This window comes from Lissotriton helveticus, chromosome 4_2 (assembly GCF_964261635.1).
Source record: "Lissotriton helveticus chromosome 4_2, aLisHel1.1, whole genome shotgun sequence".
In the NCBI taxonomy this organism is placed as follows: Eukaryota; Metazoa; Chordata; class Amphibia; order Caudata; family Salamandridae; genus Lissotriton; species Lissotriton helveticus.
Window position 1 is genome coordinate 70,176,595 of NC_136064.1, and position 12,212 is coordinate 70,188,806.

A 12,212-nucleotide genomic window follows, 5' to 3' on the forward strand; every position below is an offset into this window, starting at 1 on the left:
TGACCCTTGCCACACACGCAAGTCTGAGGGCTCGGGTCATTCCTGTGTTCTCCAGTCTGAGGCGCTGTGACCCTTGCCGCACACGCAAGTCTGAGGGCTCAGGTCATTCATGTGTTCTCCAGTCTGAGGCGCTGTGACCCTTGCCGCACACGCAAGTCTGAGGTCTCGGGTCATTCATGTGTTCTCCAGTCTAAGGCGCTGTGACCCTTGCCGCACATGCAAGTCTGAGGGCTCGGGTCATTCATGTGTTCTCCAGTCTCAGGCCCTGTGACCCTGGCCGCACACGCAAGTCTGAGGGCTCGGGTCATTCATGTGTTCTCCAGTCTCAGGCGCTGTGACCCTTGCCGCACATGCAAGTCTGAAGGCTCGGGTCAATCATGTGTTCTCCAGTCTCAGGCGCTGTGACCCTTGCCGCACACGCAAGTCTGAGGGCTCGGGTCATTCATGTGTTCTCCAGTCTGAGGCGATGTTACCCTTGCCCCACACGCAAGTCTGAGGGCTCGAGTCATTCATGTGTTCTCCAGTCTGAGGCGTGTGACCCTTGTCTGAGGGCTCGGGTCATTCATGTGTTCTCCAGTCAGAGGCGCTGTGACCCTTGCCACACACGCAAGTCTGAGGGCTCGGGTCATTCCTGTGTTCTCCAGTCTGAGGCGCTGTGACCCTTGCCGCACACGCAAGTGTGAGGGCTCAGGTCATTCATGTGTTCTCAAGTCTGAGGCGCTGTGACCCTTGCCGCACACGCAAGTCTGAGGGCTTGGGTCATTCATGTGTTCTCCAGTCTAAGGCGCTGTGACCCTTGCCGCACACGCAAGTCTGAGGGCTCGGGTCATTCATGTGTTCTCCAGTCTCAGGCCCTGTGACCCTGGCCGCACACGCAAGTCTGAGGGCTCGGGTCATTCATGTGTTCTCCAGTCTCAGGCGCTGTGACCCTTGCCGCACACGCAAGTCTGAGGGCTCGGGTCATTCATGTGTTCTCCAGTCTCAGGCGCTGTGACCCTTGCCGCACACGCAAGTCTGAGGGCTCGGGTCATTCATGTGTTCTCCAGTCTCAGGCGCTGTGACCCTTGCCGCACACGCAAGTCTGAGGGCTCGGGTCATTCATGTGTTCTCCAGTCTCAGGCGCTGTGACCCTTGCCTCACCCGCAAGTCTGAGGGCTCGGGTCATTCATGTGTTCTCCAGTCTGAGGCGTGTGACCCTTGTCTGAGGGCTCGGGTCATTCATGTGTTCTCCAGTCAGAGGCGCTGTGACCCTTGCCACACACGCAAGTCTGAGGGCTCGGGTCATTCCTGTGTTCTCCAGTCTGAGGCGCTGTGACCCTTGCCGCACACGCAAGTCTGAGGGCTCAGGTCATTCATGTGTTCTCCAGTCTGAGGCGCTGTTACCCTTGCCGCACACTCAAGTCTGAGGGCTCGGGTCATTCATGTGTTCTGTAGTCTGAGGCCCTGTGACCCTTGCCGCACACACAAGTCTGAGGGCTCGGGTCATTCATGTGTTCTCCAGTCTGAGGCGTGTGACCCTTGCCGCACACGCAAGTCTGAGGGCTCGGGTCATTCATGTGTTCTCCAGTCAGAGGCGCTGTGACCCTTGCCGAACAAGCCAGTCTGAGGGGTCGGGTCATTCATGTGTTCTCCAGTCCCAGGCGCTGTGACCCTTGCCACACACGCAAGTCAGAGGGCTCGGGTCCTTCATGTGTTCTCCAGTCTCAGGCGCTGTGACCCTTGCCGCACACGCAAGTCTGAGGGCTCGGGTCATTCATGTGTTCTCCAGTCTCAGGCACTGTGACCCTTGCCTCACCCGCAAGTCTGAGGGCTCGGGTCATTCATGTGTTCTCCAGTCTCAGGCGCTGTGACCCTTGCCGCACACGCTTGTCTGAGGGCTCGGGTCATTCATGTGTTCTCCAGTTTGAGGCGCTGTTACCCTTGCCGCACACTCAAGTCTGAGGGCTCGGGTCATTCATGTGTTCTCTAGTCTGAGGGCCTGTGACCCTTGCCACACACGCAAGTCTGAGGGCTCAGGTCATTCATGTGTTCTCCAGTCTGAGGCGTGTGACCCTTGCCGCACACTCAAGTCTGAGGGCTCGGGTCATTCATGTGTTCTCTAGTCTGAGGCCCTGTGACCCTTGCCACACACGCAAGTCTGAGGGCTCGGGTCATTCATGTGTTCTCCAGTCTGAGGCGTGTGACCCTTGCCGCACATGCAAATCTGAGGGCTCGGGTCATTCCTGTGTTCTCCAGTCTGAGGCGCTGTGACCCTTGCCGCACACGCACGTCTGAGGGCTCAGGTCATTCATGTGTTCTCCAGTCTGAGGCGCTGTGACCTTTGCCGCACACGCAAGTCTGAGGGCTCGGGTCATTCATGTGTTCTCCAGTCTCAGGCGCTGCGACCCTTGCCGCACACGCAAGTCTGAGGGCTCGGGTCATTCATGTGTTCTCCAGTCTCAGGCCCTGTGACCCTGGCCGCACACGCAAGTCTGAGGAATCGGGTCATTCATGTGTTCTCCAGTCTCAGGCGCTGTGACCCTTGCCGCACACGCAAGTCTGAGGGCTCGGGTCATTCATGTGTTCTCCAGTCTCAGGTGCTCTGACCCTTGCCGCACACGCAAGTCTGAGGGCTCGGGTCATTCATGTGTTCTCCAGTCTCAGGCGCTGTGACCCTTGCCGCACACGCAAGTCTGAGGGCTCGGGTCATTCATGTGTTCTCCAGTCTCAGGCGCTGTGACCCTTGCCGCACACGCAAGTCTGAGGGCTCGGGTCATTCATGTGTTCTCCAGTCTCAGGCGCTGTGACCCTTGCCTCACCCGCAAGTCTAAGGGCTCGGGTCATTAATGTGTTCTCCAGTCTGAGGCGTGTGACCCTTGCCGCACACGCAAGTCTGAGGGCTCAGGTCATTCATGTGTTCTCCAGTCTGAGGCGCTGTGACCCTTGCCGCACACGCAAGTCTGAGGGCTCGGGTCATTCATGTGTTCTCCAGTCAGAGGCGCTGTGACCCTTGCCACACACGCAAGTCTGAGGGCTCGGGTCATTCCTGTGTTCTCCAGTCTGAGGCGCTGTGACCCTTGCCGCACACGCAAGTCTGAGGGCTCAGGTCATTCATGTGTTCTCCAGTCTGAGGCGCTGTGACCCTTGCCGCACACGCAAGTCTGAGGGCTCGGGTCATTCATGTGTTCTCCAGTCTAAGGCGCTGTGACCCTTGCCGCACATGCAAGTCTGAGGGCTCGGGTCATTCATGTGTTCTCCAGTCTCAGGCCCTGTGACCCTGGCCGCACACGCAAGTCTGAGGGCTCGGGTCATTCATGTGTTCTCCAGTCTCAGGCGCTGTGACCCTTGCCGCACATGCAAGTCTGAAGGCTCGGGTCAATCATGTGTTCTCCAGTCTCAGGCGCTGTGACCCTTGCCGCACACGCAAGTCTGAGGGCTCGGGTCATTCATGTGTTCTCCAGTCTGAGGCGCTGTTACCCTTGCCCCACACGCAAGTCTGAGGGCTCGAGTCATTCATGTGTTCTCCAGTCTGAGGCGTGTGACCCTTGTCTGAGGGCTCGGGTCATTCATGTGTTCTCCAGTCAGAGGCGCTGTGACCCTTGCCATACACACAAGTCTGAGGGCTCGGGTCATTCCTGTGTTCTCCAGTCTGAGGCGCTGTGACCCTTGCCGCACACGCAAGTGTGAGGGCTCAGGTCATTCATGTGTTCTCAAGTCTGAGGCGCTGTGACCCTTGCCGCACACGCAAGTCTAAGGGCTTGGGTCATTCATGTGTTCTCCAGTCTAAGGCGTTGTGACCCTTGCCGCACACGCAAGTCTGAGGGCTCGGGTCATTCATGTGTTCTCCAGTCTCAGGCCCTGTGACCCTGTGACCCTGGCCGCACACGCAAGTCTGAGGGCTCGGGTCATTCATGTGTTCTCCAGTCTCAGGCGCTGTGACCCTTGCCGCACACGCAAGTCTGAGGGCTCGGGTCATTCATGTGTTCTCCAGTCTCAGGCGCTGTGACCCTTGCCGCACACGCAAGTCTGAGGGCTCGGGTCATTCATGTGTTCTCCAGTCTCAGGCGCTGTGACCCTTGCCGCACACGCAAGTCTGAGGGCTCGGGTTATTCATGTGTTCTCCAGTCTCAGGCGCTGTGACCCTTGCCTCACCCGCAAGTCTGAGGGCTCGGGTCATTCATGTGTTCTCCAGTCTGAGGCGTGTGACCCTTGTCTGAGGGCTCGGGTCATTCATGTGTTCTCCAGTCAGAGGCGCTGTGACCCTTGCCACACACGCAAATCTGAGGGCTCGGGTCATTCCTGTGTTCTCCAGTCTGAGGCGCTGTGACCCTTGCCGCACACGCAAGTCTGAGGGCTCAGGTCATTCATGTGTTCTCCAGTCTGAGGCGCTGTTACCCTTGCCGCACACTCAAGTCTGAGGGCTCGGGTCATTCATGTGTTCTGTAGTCTGAGGCCCTGTGACCCTTGCCGCACACGCAAGTCTGAGGGCTCGGGTCATTCATGTGTTCTCCAGTCTGAGGCGTGTGACCCTTGCCGCACACGCAAGTCTGAGGGCTCGGGTCATTCATGTGTTCTCCAGTCAGAGGCGCTGTGACCCTTGCCGAACAGGCAAGTCTGAGGGCTCGGGTCATTCATGTGTTCTCCAGTCTCAGGCGCTGTGACCCTTGCCGCACACGCAAGTCAGAGGGCTCGGGTCCTTCATGTGTTCTCCAGTCTCAGGCGCTGTGACCCTTGCCGCACACGCAAGTCTGAGGGCTCGGGTCATTCATGTGTTCTCCAGTCTCAGGCACTGTGACCCTTGCCTCACCCGCAAGTCTGAGGGCTCGGGTCATTCATGTGTTCTCCAGTCTCAGGCGCTGTGACCCTTGCCGCACACGCTTGTCTGAGGGCTCGGGTCATTCATGTGTTCTCCAGTTTGAGGCGCTGTTACCCTTGCCGCACACTCAAGTCTGAGGGCTCGGGTCATTCATGTGTTCTCTAGTCTGAGGCCCTGTGACCCTTGCCACACACGCAAGTCTGAGGGCTCGGGTCATTCATGTGTTCTCCAGTCTCAGGCGTGTGACCCTTGCCGCACATGCAAGTCTGAGGGCTCGGGTCATTCATGTGTTCTCCAGTCAGAGGCGCTGTGACCCTTGCCGCACACGCAAGTCTGAGGGCTCGGGTCATTCCTGTGTTCTCCAGTCTGAGGCGCTGTGACCCTTGCCGCACACGCAAGTCTGAGGGCTCAGGTCATTCATGTGTTCTCCAGTCTGAGGCGCTGTGACCCTTGCCGCACACGCAAGTCTGAGGGCTCGGGTCATTCATGTGTTCTCCAGTCTCAGGCGCTGTGACCCTTGCCGCACACGCAAGTCTGAGGGCTCGGGTCATTCATGTGTTCTCCAGTCTCAGGCCCTGTGACCCTGGCCGCACACGCAAGTCTGAGGAATCGGGTCATTCATGTGTTCTCCAGTCTCAGGCGCTGTGACCCTTGCCGCACACGCAAGTCTGAGGGCTCGGGTCATTCATGTGTTCTCCAGTCTCAGGTGCTCTGACCCTTGCCGCACACGCAAGTCTGAGGGCTCGGGTCATTCATGTGTTCTCCAGTCTCAGGCGCTGTGACCCTTGCCGCACACGCAAGTCTGAGGGCTCGGGTCATTCATGTGTTCTCCAGTCTCAGGCGCTGTGACCCTTGCCGCACACGCAAGTCTGAGGGCTTGGGTCATTCATGTGTTCTCCAGTCTCAGGCGCTGTGACCCTTGCCTCACCCGCAAGTCTGAGGGCTCGGGTCATTAATGTGTTCTCCAGTCTGAGGCGTGTGACCCTTGCCGCACACGCAAGTCTGAGGGCTCAGGTCATTCATGTGTTCTCCAGTCTGAGGCGCTGTGACCCTTGCCGCACACGCAAGTCTGAGGGCTCGGGTCATTCATGTGTTCTCCAGTCAGAGGCGCTGTGACCCTTGCCACACACGCAAGTCTGAGGGCTCGGGTCATTCCTGTGTTCTCCAGTCTGAGGCGCTGTGACCCTTGCCGCACACGCAAGTCTGAGGGCTCAGGTCATTCATGTGTTCTCCAGTCTGAGGCGCTGTGACCCTTGCCGCACACGCAAGTCTGAGGGCTCGGGTCATTCATGTGTTCTCCAGTCTAAGGCGCTGTGACCCTTGCCGCACATGCAAGTCTGAGGGCTCGGGTCATTCATGTGTTCTCCAGTCTCAGGCCCTGTGACCCTGGCCGCACACGCAAGTCTGAGGGCTCGGGTCATTCATGTGTTCTCCAGTCTCAGGCGCTGTGACCCTTGCCGCACATGCAAGTCTGAAGTCTCGGGTCAATCATGTGTTCTCCAGTCTCAGGCGCTGTGACCCTTGCCGCACACGCAAGTCTGAGGGCTCGGGTCATTCATGTGTTCTCCAGTCTGAGGCGCTGTTACCCTTGCCCCACACGCAAGTCTGAGGGCTCGAGTCATTCATGTGTTCTCCAGTCTGAGGCGTGTGACCCTTGTCTGAGGGCTCGGGTCATTCATGTGTTCTCCAGTCAGAGGCGCTGTGACCCTTGCCACACACGCAAGTCTGAGGGCTCGGGTCATTCCTGTGTTCTCCAGTCTGAGGCGCTGTGACCCTTGCCGCACACGCAAGTCTGAGGGCTCAGGTCATTCATGTGTTCTCAAGTCTGAGGCGCTGTGACCCTTGCCGCACACGCAAGTCTGAGGGCTTGGGTCATTCATGTGTTCTCCAGTCTAAGGCGCTGTGACCCTTGCCGCACACGCAAGTCTGAGGGCTCGGGTCATTCATGTGTTCTCCAGTCTCAGGCCCTGTGACCCTGGCCGCACACGCAAGTCTGAGGGCTCGGGTCATTCATGTGTTCTCCAGTCTCAGGCGCTGTGACCCTTGCCGCACACGCAAGTCTGAGGGCTCGGGTCATTCATGTGTTCTCCAGTCTCAGGCGCTGTGACCCTTGCCGCACATGCAAGTCTGAGGGCTCGGGTCATTCATGTGTTCTCCAGTCTCAGGCGCTGTGACCCTTGCCGCACACGCAAGTCTGAGGGCTCGGGTCATTCATGTGTTCTCCAGTCTCAGGTGCTGTGACCCTTGCCTCACCCGCAAGTCTGAGGGCTCGGGTCATTCATGTGTTCTCCAGTCTGAGGCGTGTGACCCTTGTCTGAGGGCTCGGGTCATTCATGTGTTCTCCAGTCAGAGGCGCTGTGACCCTTGCCACACACGCAAGTCTGAGGGCTCGGGTCATTCCTGTGTTCTCCAGTCTGAGGCGCTGTGACCCTTGCCGCACACGCAAGTCTGAGGGCTCAGGTCATTCATGTGTTCTCCAGTCTGAGGCGCTGTGACCCTTGCCGCATACGCAAGTCTGAGGGCTCGGGTCATTCATGTGTTCTCCAGTCTCAGGCGCTGTGACCCTTGCCGCACACGCAAGTCTGAGGGCTCGAGTCATTCATGTGTTCTCCAGTCGCAGGCGCTGTGACCCTTGCCGCACATGCAAGTCTGAGGGCTCGGGTCATTCATGTGTTCTCCAGTCTCAGGCGCTGTGACCCTTGCCGCACACGCAAGTCTGAGGGCTCGGGTCATTCATGTGTTCTCCAGTCTCAGGCGCTGTGACCCTTGCCGCACACGCAAGTCTGAGGGCTCGGGTCATTCATGTGTTCTCCAGTCTCAGGCGCTGTGACCCTTGCCGCACACGCAAGTCTGAGGGCTCGGGTCATTCATGTGTTCTCCAGTTTGAGGCGCTGTTACCCTTGCCGCACACGCAAGTCTGAGGGCTTGGGTCATTCATGTGTTCTCTAGTCTGAGGCCCTGTGACCATTGCCGCACACGCAAGTCTGAGAGCTCGGGTCATTCATGTGTTCTCCAGTCTGAGGCGCTGTGACCCTTGCCGCACACGCAAGTCTGAGGGCTCAGGTCCTTCATGTGTTCTCCAGTCTGAGGCGCTGTGACCCTTGCCGCACACGCAAGTCTGAGGGCTCGGGTCATTCATGTGTTCTCCAGTCTCAGGCGCTGTGACCCTTGCCGCACACGCAAATCTGAGGGCTCGGGTCATTCATGTGTTCTCCAGTCTCAGGCGCTGTGACTCTTGCCGCACACGCAAGTCTGAGGCCTCGGGTCATTCATGTGTTCTCCAGTCTCAGGCGCTGTGACCCTTGCCGCACACGCAAGTCTGAGGGCTCGGGTCATTCATGTGTTCTCCAGTCTGAGGCGCTGTTACCCTTGCCGCACACGCAAGTCTGAGGGCTCGGGTCATTCATGTGTTCTCCAGTCTCAGGCACTGTGACCCTTGCCGCACACGCAAGTCTGAGGGCTCGGGTCATTCATGTGTTCTCCAGTCTCAGGCACTGTGACCCTTGCCGCACACGCAAGTCTGAGGGCTCGGGTCATTCATGTGTTCTCCAGTCTCAGGCGCTGTGACCCTTGCCGCACACGCAAGTCTGAGGGCTCGGGTCATTCATGTGTTCTCCAGTTTGAGGCACTGTCACCCTTGCCGCACACGCAAGTCTGAGGACTCGGGTCATTCGTGTGTTCTCCAGTCTGAGGCGCTGTGACCCTTGCCGCACACGCAAATCTGAGGGCTCGGGTCATTCATGTGTTCTCCAGTCTGAGGCGCTGTGACCCTTGCCGCACACGCAAGTCTGAGGGCTCGGGTCATTCATGTGTTCTCCAGTCTCAGGCGCTGTGACCCTTGCCGCACACGCAAGTCTGAGGGCTCGGGTCATTCATGTGTTCTCCAGTCTGAGGCGCTGTGACCCTTGCCGCACACGCAAGTCTGAGGGCTCGGGTCCTTCATGTGTTCTCCAGTCTCAGGTGCTGCGACCCTTGCCGCACACGCAAGTCTGAGGGCTCGGGTCATTTATGTGTTCTCCAGTCTCAGGCGCTGTGACCCTTGCCTCACCCGCAAGTCTGAGGGCTCGGGTCATTCATGTGTTCTCCAGTCTCAGGCGCTGTGACCGTTGCCGCACACGCAAGTCTGAGGGCTCGGGTCATTCATGTGTTCTCCAGTTTGAGGCGCTGTGACCCTTGCCGCACACTCAAGTCTGAGGGCTCGGGTCATTCATGTGTTCTCTAGTCTGAGGCCCTGTGACCCTTGCCGCACACGCAAGTCTGAGGGCTCGGGTCATTCATGTGTTCTCCAGTCTGAGGCGTGTGACCCTTGCCGCACACGCAAGTCTGAGGGCTCGGGTCATTCATGTGTTCTCCAGTCTCAGGCGCTGTGACCCTTGCCGCACACGCAAGTCTGAGGGCTCGGGTCATTCCTGTGTTCTCCAGTCTGAGGCGCTGTGACCCTGGCCGCACACGCAAGTCTGAGGGCTCGGGTCATTCATGTGTTCTCCAGTCTCAGGCGCTGTGACCCTTGCCGCACACGCAAGTCTGAGGGCTCGGGTCATTCATGTGTTCTCCAGTCTCAGGCGCTGTGACCCTTGCCGCACACGCAAGTCTGAGGGCTCGGGTCATTCATGTGTTCTCCAGTCTCAGGCGCTGTGACCCTTGCCGCACACGCAAGTCTGAGGGCTCGGGTCATTCATGTGTTCTCCAGTTTGAGGCACTGTCACCCTTGCCGCACACGCAAGTCTGAGGACTCGGGTCATTCGTGTGTTCTCCAGTCTGAGGCGCTGTGACCCTTGCCGCACACGCAAATCTGAGGGCTCGGGTCATTCATGTGTTCTCCAGTCTGAGGCGCTGTGACCCTTGCCGCACACGCAAGTCTGAGGGCTCGGGTCATTCATGTGTTCTCCAGTCTCAGGCGCTGTGACCCTTGCCGCACACGCAAGTCTGAGGGCTCGGGTCATTCATGTGTTCTCCAGTCTGAGGCGCTGTGACCCTTGCCGCACACGCAAGTCTGAGGGCTCGGGTCCTTCATGTGTTCTCCAGTCTCAGGTGCTGTGACCCTTGCCGCACACGCAAGTCTGAGGGCTCGGGTCATTTATGTGTTCTCCAGTCTCAGGCGCTGTGATCCTTGCCTCACCCGCAAGTCTGAGGGCTCGGGTCATTCATGTGTTCTCCAGTCTCAGGCGCTGTGACCGTTGCCGCACACGCAAGTCTGAGGGCTCGGGTCATTCATGTGTTCTCCAGTTTGAGGCGCTGTGACCCTTGCCGCACACTCAAGTCTGAGGGCTCGGGTCATTCATGTGTTCTCTAGTCTGAGGCCCTGTGACCCTTGCCGCACACGCAAGTCTGAGGGCTCGGGTCATTCATGTGTTCTCCAGTCTGAGGCGTGTGACCCTTGCCGCACACGCAAGTCTGAGGGCTCGGGTCATTCATGTGTTCTCCAGTCTCAGGCGCTGTGACCCTTGCCGCACACGCAAGTCTGAGGGCTCGGGTCATTCCTGTGTTCTCCAGTCTGAGGCGCTGTGACCCTGGCCGCACACGCAAGTCTGAGGGCTCGGGTCATTCATGTGTTCTCCAGTCTCAGGCGCTGTGACCCTTGCCGCACACGCAAGTCTGAGGGCTCGGGTCATTCATGTGTTCTCCAGTCTCAGGCGCTGTGACCCTTGCCGCACACGCAAGTCTGAGGGCTCGGGTCATTCATGTGTTCTCCAGTCTCAGGCGCTGTGACCCTTGCCGCACACGCAAGTCTGAGGGCTCGGGTCATTCATGTGTTCTCCAGTTTGAGGCGCTGTTACCCTTGCCGCACACGCAAGTCTGAGGGCTTGGGTCATTCATGTGTTCTCTAGTCTGAGGCCCTGTGACCATTGCCGCACACGCAAGTCTGAGAGCTCGGGTCATTCATGTGTTCTCCAGTCTGAGGCGCTGTGACCCTTGCCGCACACGCAAGTCTGAGGGCTCAGGTCCTTCATGTGTTCTCCAGTCTGAGGCGCTGTGACCCTTGCTGCACACGCAAGTCTGAGGGCTCGGGTCATTCATGTGTTCTCCAGTCTCAGGCGCTGTGACCCTTGCCGCACACGCAAATCTGAGGGCTCGGGTCATTCATGTGTTCTCCAGTCTCAGGCGCTGTGACTCTTGCCGCACACGCAAGTCTGAGGGCTCGGGTCATTCATGTGTTCTCCAGTCTCAGGCGCTTTGACCCTTGCCGCACACGCAAGTCTGAGGGCTCGGGTCATTCATGTGTTCTCCAGTCTGAGGCGCTGTTACCCTTGCCGCACATGCAAGTCTGAGGGCTCGGGTCATTCATGTGTTCTCCAGTCTCAGGCACTGTGACCCTTGCCGCACACGCAAGTCTGAGGGCTCGGGTCATTCATGTGTTCTCCAGTCTCAGGCACTGTGACACTTGCCGCACACGCAAGTCTGAGGGCTCGGGTCATTCATGTGTTCTCCAGTCTCAGGCGCTGTGACCCTTGCCGCACACGCAAGTCTGAGGGCTCGGGTCATTCATGTGTTCTCCAGTTTGAGGCACTGTCACCCTTGCCGCACACGCAAGTCTGAGGGCTCGGGTCATTCGTGTGTTCTCCAGTCTGAGGCGCTGTGACCCTTGCCGCACACGCAAATCTGAGGGCTCGGGTCATTCATGTGTTCTCCAGTCTGAGGCGCTGTGACCCTAACCGCACACGCAAGTCAGAGGGCTCGGGTCATTCATGTGTTCTCCAGTCTCAGGCGCTGTGACCCTTGCCGCACACGCAAGTCTGAGGGCTCGGGTCATTCATGTGTTCTCCAGTCTGAGGCGCTGTGACCCTTGCCGCACACGCAAGTCTGAGGGCTCGGGTCATTCATGTGTTCTCCAGTCTCAGGCGCTGTGACCCTTGCCGCACACGCAAGTCTGAGGGCTCGGGTCATTCATGTGTTCTCCAGTCTCAGGCGCTGTGACCCTTGCCGCACACGCAAGTCTGAGGGCTCGGGTCATTCATGTGTTCTCCAGTTTGAGGCGCTGTTACCCTTGCCGCACACGCAAGTCTGAGGGCTTGGGTCATTCATGTGTTCTCTAGTCTGAGGCCCTGTGACCATTGCCGCACACGCAAGTCTGAGAGCTCGGGTCATTCATGTGTTCTCCAGTCTGAGGCGCTGTGACCCTTGCCGCACACGCAAGTCTGAGGGCTCAGGTCCTTCATGTGTTCTCCAGTCTGAGGCGCTGTGACCCTTGCTGCACACGCAAGTCTGAGGGCTCGGGTCATTCATGTGTTCTCCAGTCTCAGGCGCTGTGACCCTTGCCGCACACGCAAATCTGAGGGCTCGGGTCATTCATGTGTTCTCCAGTCTCAGGCGCTGTGACTCTTGCCGCACACGCAAGTCTGAGGGCTCGGGTCATTCATGTGTTCTCCAGTCTCAGGCGCTTTGACCCTTGCCGCACACGCAAGTCTGAGGGCTCGGG